At 41.2% G+C, this 10,968-nt stretch overlaps 1 protein-coding gene across 2 annotated transcripts in view; it reads right to left on the reverse strand.

The window, feature by feature from the left end:
• Window positions 1-9,814, reverse strand: part of LOC138491713 (cysteinyl leukotriene receptor 2-like) — a 108,282-nt gene extending 98,468 nt beyond the window's left edge. For both annotated transcript variants that reach the window (XM_069618395.1, XM_069618394.1), the window contains exon 1: window positions 9,629-9,814. The gene's annotated coding sequence lies outside the window, so the exon portion shown is untranslated. The remainder of the gene's footprint in view (window positions 1-9,628) is intronic.
• Window positions 9,815-10,968: the final 1,154 nt, after the last annotated feature.

The following is a 10,968-nucleotide window of genomic DNA, read 5'->3' on the forward strand; positions in this document are numbered from 1 at the left end:
ACAAGGAAGGGGAAGCAGGAACAGTAGTATCAGTAGGCGAATGCCATGTTTCTGTAAGACAATGAAATTGACAATTGAATAATTGAAAGAGGTCAAGATGGAGTGTGATTTATTGTGGATGGATCGAACTTTCCATAACCCAATAGAAGCTCGGGATGGAGGGCAGCAAGAAACAGGAGGAGAAATGAGGTTAGAAGGGAGACGTGGACGAGAGTGAGAGAATGGGGGTGGATGGGGTGAAAGATGGAGCAGGATCTGAAAGTCCATTTCAGTCTGAGGAAAAAAAAAGGGAGGAACAGTAGAAACCTAGTAAGCAACTGTATACAGGAAATGGGCAGCATGATGAGGGTGAGATGTTAGTTACATCAGGAATCCAAACAGAGCTAGGGCAAAGTAAGTGCTCCAGTGCACACAGGGGCAAACAGGAATATGTAATTGCCTGCATAGCCTTTTTTTGTATCAGTAATGATTGGCTTAAATTTAGATTCTGATTATGTGTATATTAGTTAACCAAATTATTCAGCCATGTTACATTTTTTATATCAGTAGTCCTTGTGTAGTATATGTTTAGCTTTGAATTATATGCTGCTTTCAACCAGTATCAATTGGAGCAACGTCAATGTCCAGGCAATGTGCTTGTGTTTCAATCATGCAGTCTCTCTCTCTCCCTTTTGTGAAGCCATTGTAGTTTCTGAATACAGTGTTTAGGGATGTCTGTACACACAACATTGCATTCGTGCAGTTTCAACAGTATATTTGATCTAGCAAATTATTGTGTGATTTCTGTCACAGTTCTATTCTATTCTATTAATTTGATAACACTTACAAAGTTGTGATTATCTGGTCTTTTGATGACAATAAAGGTTTATGATGGCAATACGTGCCCTGTGATATGTGCACTAGAGCCATGGCAAGACTTGGTAAATGATATTACCTCCTGGAAATGGGATGGCAATAACTAGAAAACGGTGTGATCACAGACCAGGGGCATGCAATTACAGAAAATGGGTTAGCTCGAAAATGCTCTTCCTTGCCTTAGAAGCAAAATAGCCAAAAGCCCCTTCTGGACACAAGATTGCGCAATGTGGGGCACGTTGTGATATTGCTCAGCCTACCCTACATATACATAGAAATGGGAAAGGCGTCCTGTATATTCATTTGCTGCGGTGCAATATTGCTGAACCAAAAATATCTCCCACCCATCTCTTCTCCTTGCCATTTTCTAATAATTTCCAGTAAAAATAGCATACTATGTCTCTAGGTAGGTCAATGGGCAGAGAGAGAGGGAATTAAAAAGTGACAAGAGAGAGAGAGAGTGAAAAATAAGCTGCCTACAGAGGCCACTGTTAGCTGGAGGATGGGTTTGAGGGGTTTCAAAAGATGACGAAGAGCACGCATGCTTGGCCATCCTTCTCTGTTGTGCACATTTAAACTGTCTTAAAAAGCTTTCTATTTCATGCCTACTATATTGAGGCTAAAGATTAACGCGCCCATCAGCCATATTGATATGGATCTAGCTCTGACCTTCTTGAGGCACTACACTAGACCTGCTAATATCCACTCACAACACCCAGATGCTGCAGAATACCTCATATACTGTTCACACATGAACAATCTCAAAGTAGCATTGAGATGTCAAGATCGCCTGAAAGATTGACCAATGTATGTTTACACGCAATTCTCCCCATACACTGTAGGGTGTTGGGAAAGTGGCATAGTAGTAGTTTCCCCTAACTACTCCCACCTCCCTTTGGAAATGTTCCTGAGTGTAAGCCACTCTGGGCAGAGCGTCTTCTTGACCACGAAAACAGCCTTCAGTCCCCAGATGGCAATAAAATGGCAAACATTGTGGTTTACAAATATTGCTAACATAACATATTTGGTAAGCTTGGATTTGTTGGTCTCTTGTAGAACCCAACCCACTCCATGCTTGTGACCTGGGAAACGATATCTTATTTATTTATTTGATTGCATGCACACAGCCAGCAAGGCTTTACATATACAAAATTATACATACATTCCATCAATACAAATCTTTAGGATTGGTCTAAAAAGGTATCACATGATAAAACTTCATCACATTAAAACAGAATGCCCAATGACAATTCTTTTAAATTAGATAAAACTACATAATCAAATTTCATCATATGAAATATCAAATTCATGTCATTACCCTTCAACAGCGTTTCCCATATGTCAGTTACACTTCCATTATTTGAATTCCCACTTTTGCCCCTAGAATTTCAATGGTGTGGAACATATTAAATTTGAACCGCAGATAGCATGTAAGCGTTTTGTAGTCTGGAAAGGCCATCTGTTAAGTTGGTTTGCACATTATCTCAAACCAGAATTCTAAATACATTCCGCTATTAGTTTTTGATTGCAAGATGGACCATCTTTTGCTCTCTGTTGCTACCATATAATACCACTTTGAAACCTATTTCAAACCGACAGTAAACTCCCCCTATCATTTGACAGTTGTTAGCGTCTTAAGGTCAAGTAAATGACAGACACTGTGTTTCATAAATGTCATATCTTGTGCAATTCTGTTATTGGTTTATCATTCTATGCTTTGATATGCATTGCTGTGATGTCTGGGTTGACCACTGGCCCATGACTGCTGCTTGTTGGGATGTGAGGTGCACACACTGTGTTTTGCAACGTAAGCTTTTTTTGTTCTGTTTCCAAAATGTCTCTACCATGTACTGACAACTGACATACTGTACACTCTACACTAGCACATATTACCTGTCTTACCATCCTCGTTCCACAGATATCACTTAACTCTGTTATGCTGACCACCGACGCCCAATGACAGTATGATGGCGCAACAGACAAACAGTCTAACATCCTCTGCACGGAGGGGGTGGGCTCTGGCCTTCTGAACACTACAACCCAGGGAAAATCAAACACACACCATACAGACAGCATACTTTTATTTGATTGTTTAGTTGGCCAGCGCAACCTTACACAGTCTAAGCTATGTATTTCATAGTATCCAAATTACATTTACCAATATCTAACAACTTATAACTAATACATCATAAAATGTACATTGTTGTTTCTTATACAAACTCAATGCCAATCCCATACTTATTTTGATTTAAAAAATCACCGAATTCTTTAACTCTACCATGCTATGCTTTGGGCAATCAATCATGTTGTTCTATGTTCTCAGTGGAATTATCTGTTTCTAAAGGTTGACTGCAGCTATGACCAGACTGATCTTTCTGCCATTCACACATTTATCCCAGAAACTTGTTACCATCACCGAGATAGTCCTAAACGAATCTGCTGAAGAACAGATTTTGAACGAGAGCTGTGTATGGACAAGTCGAAAAGAGGTGTGTTATGGCTTCCTGTGTATCTTTCTGCTGGCACAGATGACACAAACCCTCTGTTTTGGGAACGATTTGCAATGCGCCCCAAGATCTCCAGTGTTCTAATTGGTTGAAAATGAATTTCATGTTTAGTCTATATTGTCTGTCTGGGAGAAAGTACATATATTGAGATAATGTTAGGACATTCAGGAGATGTTTTACACAGTCACTGCAAGATTTTAAAGTTTGGAAGTGCTTACCATTTTTGTTCCAATCCCATAGAATAGCTCTCTTTTAAAATGCGTACAACTTAACTTCTAATTGTTCATCGTGTTTTGGGGCATAATCATTCTTTTCTAGGAATTCTCTATCCTTTTTTCGAACTTTGTTAATTTTTCATTATTTTCTCTCTTATATGCTTCTTGTAGTACTTACGTGATGTTACAATCCTTATCACTGAGTGTTCCCATTACAAAGACCCCTCTGTGTATTCTGTACTTAATGATGTGAGACCCGGTTTGCATCTAGTTTGCTCCACTAAAGTCCATTTCGCAAACCCCTAAAACACATTTCAAAAAACGGGATTCTAGTCGATTTAGAGCTTTTTCAGAGTACTTAGTTATCATTTTCAAACCGTACAGAACTGTTGTCACAAACTTGTGTGTGTAGAGCCTCTTTAGTGGAACTAATGAGAAACCTCTGTACCTTTCAACCATTCCCCTAATAGCTGCCCCCAAGGAGTCCCCTCTTCTCCCTCTCTCTCTTATCCCACATCACTTTGTAAGAGCAGCTGTTGTTTACTTCTAGTCCCAAATTAAAGAAACCTGTACCCAACTCCAGTTTAACTTGGTTTAGATAGCAAGTGGATTATCTAGATGGCTTTTTGCTGTTAAAGATCTTGATTTTAATTTTATTTTGAATAAATATTAGGTGATTTCTAATTACATATTTGTTCAATGCGCTTAATGTCACTTGGAAGCCCATTTCCACATTGTCGTACAGGACTAGATCATCTATGTACCCTGCCCAGCCTACATGGGTACTGCTTATCGTTGGTGGAAATGCTCTTGCTTGATCTGGATCTTCTTTTAAATCACTCAGATAGACGTTAAATAAAAGGGGGCAAAGATGCAGCCTTGTTTCAACCCTCTGTTGGTCACAATAGCTTCTCTACAATTGCCGGTTCTGTGTAGTCTGACTCTGACAGATGTATCGTTCTACAGCATTTTTATACATTTAACCAGTGTTTTGTCCAGACCTGTGTTTATCAATTTTGTTCATAGACAATTATGACAAATAGTGTTCACAATTGCTGTAAAATTGACGAAAGCTGCATAGACTGTAAGGTTATTTTTGGTGAAGGCTGTTTTTGTTAACATGTTAAGAATGAATAGGTTATGTACGGTTGAAAAATGTTCTCCTAAACCTATCAGGTGTTTAGGGAATCCGTTTGTTTTTCTAGCCGATCCTCTTTGCCTTTTAACCTCTTAAGTGCAAGGGCGAGGCATCTCGTCCTTGGAATTACCTCCCTGTTGCCAAGGAAGAGTTAGCTCGTCCTTGGCACGTAAGGGGTTAATAACACAGAAAACGTTAGAAGGCATTGGCCCTCATTACGACCCTGGCGGATTTTTTCCGCCATCGGCGGACTTTTCCGCCATGGCGTAAAGTCCGTTTACCCCATGGCGGATGGCGGACTTACCGCCCCATTCCGAGGTCGGCGGGGCGGTAAGTCCCCATTGACCCATTTACCCTTCCCCATTCCCATTTCGGCCCCATAGGGCTCAATGGGAGTGGGGAAGGCGTTAATTACGCCACAGTACATTACGGTGGCGTAATTAACACCAAGGTCCCATAGCGCCATGGATTTTTACGCCCGCAAAAAGCGGGCGGAAAAGTGACCATGGCGCTATGGGAACTCGTAGTTGGCGGTAAGGGGTCGGCGCAGCTAACGCTGGCGCAAACCCCTTACCGCCAGGGTCGTAATGAGGGCCATTGAATGGCGAAATACCAAAATCACCAAAAAACGCCTTGGCACTTGGGGGGAAAACCCACAGCAAAAATGTTGCTTACAATATCTAAAAGAGCAATGCATCTGGGGTTTTTGGGTTCTGTTATCTCTCTTTTTGTAGATAGGGATTAATATTGATGTCCCCCACTAATCGGGTACAATGTTTTCGATGATGCATTTATTAAATAATGAAGTGAGAAGGCTTGCCCATAGTTCTGCGTTGACTTTTAATATTTCATTCAGTAGGCCATCAAGTCCAGGTGCCTTTGATTTTTTCAGAGATTTAATTATAAAACAAACTTCCTCAGCCTCAGGCAAGTCTAATGGGATAGTACAATAACCAGACACCTGTGAATCAAATTGGTTAAACCATTACTTTGCTGGAGGATTTTAAGAATGTTGGGCCTGATTCTCAAAAATGAGACCAAATAAAAAAGGTATAGAGGATTAAATTTGCGTTTTTCCAGGGTCTTGCGAAAACCATTTAGGAGGGCAATTCTTTCATAAATAACCATTGTCTGAAGGTTAACTCCGCCATGTCAAAAATGATGCAATGGCAGGTACAAGGCAAAACTACGACCATATAGCAATCTGATTTTTGGTAAATCTAAGATGAGCACCCCATAATAATAAAAACCTGGGTAAAGCTGGCAAAAGAAAGAGAGAGGATCAGGCGATTTGCGTAGTGTTACTCTATAGGCTGTGCACTACATGCTAAAACTATATAACTGAAAAGCGGTAGTCACTGGTGCTATTGGAACAGTCCTGGCAGGAGGGTTCTGGAGACATAATTTAGGAATAAACTAAACGAAAATGCTCTCCTGCGGCAGCTAAGTGTACCCCTTCAACATCAGTATACTACAAGCATCTTGATGTGGCTACCACATATTTAGATGAGACCCGTCAACTAGGATCGTAGACCTAAAGGCATGTTTATTGTTCACAAAACAGGTTTCTGTAAGCCAAATAATTTGGAAAGAGGAAAAAATATGTGACAGCTCGATGACAATTCCTCGAGTGATCTATGGTCGTCTCCAAATCCTACTACGTCAGGAGTGCCATGATAACCCTACTGGTATGCCCGTCAATGTGAAACTTGTCTTCAGAACTATACTGACCACACTGAAATAAACGTTATTAAGTGAAAAGATAGCGTTCACTTTACCGAATTCCAAAAAGATCGATTTAGAAAGACCTCTCTGTGACTGCACAAAGCGGTCTTTCTAAATCAAACTGTCATGCCCCTACTGCAAACGGGGGGGGGGTGGGGTGTGTGTGTGTGTTTTGGTGGGTGGGGAAGGAATCACCTTGTGAGGGGACAGGGGGACAGTATGTGATAAAAATTGGTCATTTTTGTGTTTGGTCATTAAAATTTAAAATGCAGAAATATCACATAGAACCAAAGAAACAGCATGAACATATCTGTGAAAGTTTGCAGTACTTAACAATCTTGGTCCTATTCCTTTAAATGAGATAGTAACAAGAAACTGATTACTGCTAACGCGGGTGAGATTAGGCAAAGGTCTCATTGTAATGCAGGTTGCGGAGGCAGTAATGAAGAGTATGAACTGCTCTGCCCTTGCGGGACGGGATATGATATGGTATTTATAACACACCTATACACAAGTGTTTCAAGATAAATAGAAATCCTCATTTCTCCATATCATCAATAAAGAGAAACATAATACAGGTTTTAATTGATGGGGTTATGCAGCGCCATCAAGCAATCTTTTAATTACGCTAACAGACACATCCATTTGCTCTGCTATGGGGATCTTGCTGAGGCTTCTGCAACTAAACTAAAAATAACGTCACGAGATAACAGATCACGTGTTTCTTCTTTTTTAAAACAATATAAATTGGGTCCATGTATGGCAAGGATTTTACCATCTTATGTTTTCATAACTCTAGACTACCCCTCCACTTAACTGCCAATATCCAGAAATGTGTTACCCCTGGTGTACAATATACCTACTTTCGCTACTTTCGAGAACAAGAGATCCAGAGAGAGAGAGAGAGAGAGAGAGAAAGAGAGAGAGAGAGAGAGAGAGAGAGATAACAGTGTAAACATGAGAAAGTAAAATGAGAGCTCTCCCCAAAGGTTGTACCTTTTTTTAATTTTTATTTGTATATGGTTCACTTAAACCATGAACCTTTACAAAGAAGAAACAAAATCTCAAAAAGAGATAACAAGTTATGCAACCCAAAGGAAACAAACATAACAGAATTCGATCGACCTAAAAAGAGAAAAATTACATTTTTCCACAATACATAAATTAATCTAAAATAAGCTATTATTTCACCATTTACCTGTTGCTAGCATTATTCCATTATTTTACGGTTTTAGAGCTCGAACAACCAATGTTGTTAGGGCAACATTACAACCAGAAACCAGATAGTCCCAAAAGGTTGTACCTTTTTCACACGCTGCTATCTAAACTCATTACGATTTCCTTCCTATATGTGACTTCATGATTCCTTCACCCATCACCAACCTGCCCAAAGAGGTCTCAAAGGTTGGTTCCTGCACTAGCGCACTTACAGTACCCGCACCCATGCATGGCAATTGAACACCCCTCCCAACAGATATCAAACATTAGAATATTAGACCTCTACAAACAATGTACACACCACAGTCTCCGGTTGTTTTCACAAAGTGAATTACTTCGTGGTAATTTACTTTGTGGAAATTACTTCGATTTACTATGAATGCATGCATGTATTTGTGGGTTAAGGGGCATAAGTGGGGGTGGGGAAGGGTTTGGAGTAGGGGTGGTAGTGAACGGGAAAGTGGGAGTGGGGGGAACCCTCATTAAAAAATCAAAATGATTTCTACGAAGTTAATGACCACAAAGTAGTTTATTTCCTGGAAATGAACTGGGACCGTTCTAGACACACACCACCTATAAACAGGCCCGCATACACACCCCAGGGTACTCCTGGTCTGCTTGCGTCAACACAATAGAAAAGCTATCTTGCATTTTCCCTCCCTCTCCACTAACCTAACCCACCCCAGCTTTCAGATTCACACGAGTGGCTTACAGACCGTGCAAATGGCTAGAGAGCATAGCATAACATACATGTATGCTTTTTAAACTGGAAAAGTTATTTATCTGTGACTTGATGTGTTTTATGAAATGCGCATGCGGTTTTCCGAAATAAACTCTGGCAGATTGATTTAAGTTGCCCTTGCACTGCTGCTTCCTCTGCTGTAATTTTCGTTTGAGTAGATTTTAAAAGAATCTGCCTGGTCTGCCCATGTGTGGGTGAAGCTTACCTGTTATCTTGCTACTTTGTAGCTGTTGCGTGTGAGCAAGGTGGGCTTCTAAGATGGCTGTCTTTATCACGCCTGCTCTGTATAAATGAAGTGCCCACTGCTGCTGTATGGGCTCCACTGTGTGTGTGTGTGCACATGTATGTGGAGATTCCTGTGTTCCTGTGTGCACTTGATGTATACGCGCAACCTGCACTGCTGCTGCGTACTGTGCCATGCTCTGTAAGGGTGGAAAGCGTGTGCTGCCTGCAGCCTTGTGTTACTGTTTCAGCGTGCATCTCAGGAGTCTTCCTACTAACTTTCTGCAAGCTTTCTCATATTTTATATTTCACATTTGTGAGGTTTGAGTAGTTTTTATACTTAGGTGCTCCAAGGTACATTTCTTGTATAATTCATAATTCAACACGCCTCACACGTGTTAAAACCAGGAGTTAATAGGTGCTAGTTACTTCTCAGTAGACCTGCCAATCATTCAGCAGTGTGAATGTGGCCTTCACTCTCCATGTCAATGTAATCGTAGACCTCTCTGTCAAGACTTCCAACAAGTGACAATACTACTCTTATATTGTGTAGCAGTAAGTAGAGTGCATGTAATGTACACAGTGACTCGCCTGTGCACTCTCATAGCATAATGTCCTAGTAAACCTACAACTGCACTATTGACGATTGCTGGCACTGAGAGATGCGCTAGTACATCAGTGTCCGTTTCTTACACTTTTCACTAGTATGCATCACAACTGATTGGGGGAGGGGGATAAAGAGGCCCTCCGCTTGCACGTTGTTTTATTTTCTGCCAACGCTTGTCACGTTTCGCTACACACACACACACGAGAACCTTAACTGGAAAAATTGGCAATCCTTAAAGGTCGTCTCTTGCCTGTCAGGCTGTGTTTCAGACACATACAGTTTTTTTTTGGGGGGGGGGTGTGGGTGCGAGGGGCGAGCTACCAATCCACTCTTTTTTAAAGCAGAGAATGTGAATACACTAATACGGTCATAAACAAGCGTAGTGAGTATTGTACTTACCTGGTACGGTTTCCGTAACTTCTTTCCGCAAGAGTGAGCGAGCTGTTTTTTTTTTTCTTTTAGTGCAAATGCCGAGCGCGGTCCCTCTGCCTCGTGAACACTTCCGGTCCATCCACAAAGTCACACCCTTGTGCTTAGTGCCACACTCTGCCCAGCCTCACCAGGTTCCCCTCTTAACTTCCTCCTTATGCAGAGGTTTTTGGGTAATACATTTTTTTTTTCTGTGAAACAGGGTTGAAGGTGGGTATTCAAGAGGAACTCGAAAGCCTATTTTGCAGCTCAAAGGGCGAATAGTTCGAATATGCCCTTACTGAACTCATGTCCCACCGCCTGGTTCATATGACATATTTGTATGAGCACATTCTGAGTCACCACGAGCCAGGCAGAAATGCAAAGATGTTGAGAGGTTTTAAAATGCCATCTATAGTCATTTAGGATTTGATTTTGTGCTTGATGTGTATACAAAAGATCATAAATAAGCATGAACGGGGCCAATTATTTTGGCTTTTGTAGATACAATAAAAACCTGGACTGCAGAGACCCAGTTATTACTTTAAACATTCCGAAAAGGACTGAAGGTTAGTATTTGCAGACACATAGCAAGTGCCCTTCAACGTATGACATTGCTGCTGCAAAGTGGATGTGCTTCTTGCCCACTGAAGGTACTGCAACCCTACCAAGCCTTCTCCCATTCAAAATACTGCATTATTGCAGCAAAGTGCCAGTAATCTCCCATTATAAGTATTGAGTCCCTTCCAAGAAAAGGCAGTACTACCCCTTTGAAATCACTGCACCCCTTCTAAGAAGGGGCATTGAAAGTGCTGGAACTTTCAACTGAGAAAAATGTACTCCTGCTAAGAGGATCTCTCCATTCAGCTGCAGGAAGCGGATACTTAGAACACAAGGTTCTATGGCCATTTCATAATATGTTTTGAGACTGGAATCAATTAGTCTTTCCTCCCTTGCTTTAGTCAGGAGGCATGAGAAGTGGGCAGAATTAGAGTAGCTAGAGGGTAGAGGGAGGCGGTGAGAGGTGTTCCACCATTTTAGTTTCGGCTAGGGCTCTCCACAATGTCCTGTCCTCTCATTTCATGTGGGACATGTCACTCTGGGTATGAATTTCAGAAGACAAAGGACACTTGTTACACTTGCTACAATAGCTTCGATTGGACCCCTTATAGCAGGCTTGCTTGGCACCAATCACCTGACCAATTTGCCTTTATAAGGATGAGGGACCCCCTCCTTCTTTGATTCATCTTGGGACTCTGATAGCAGAGGGATTTACCCGTTGGGGATACAGCCAATTCCAAAGTCCTGTAATATAGAGGCAAAGACACAAG

Source organism: Ambystoma mexicanum, chromosome 10, assembly GCF_040938575.1.
Source record: "Ambystoma mexicanum isolate Mex_15411 chromosome 10, UKY_AmexF1_1, whole genome shotgun sequence".
Taxonomy (NCBI): Eukaryota; Metazoa; Chordata; class Amphibia; order Caudata; family Ambystomatidae; genus Ambystoma; species Ambystoma mexicanum.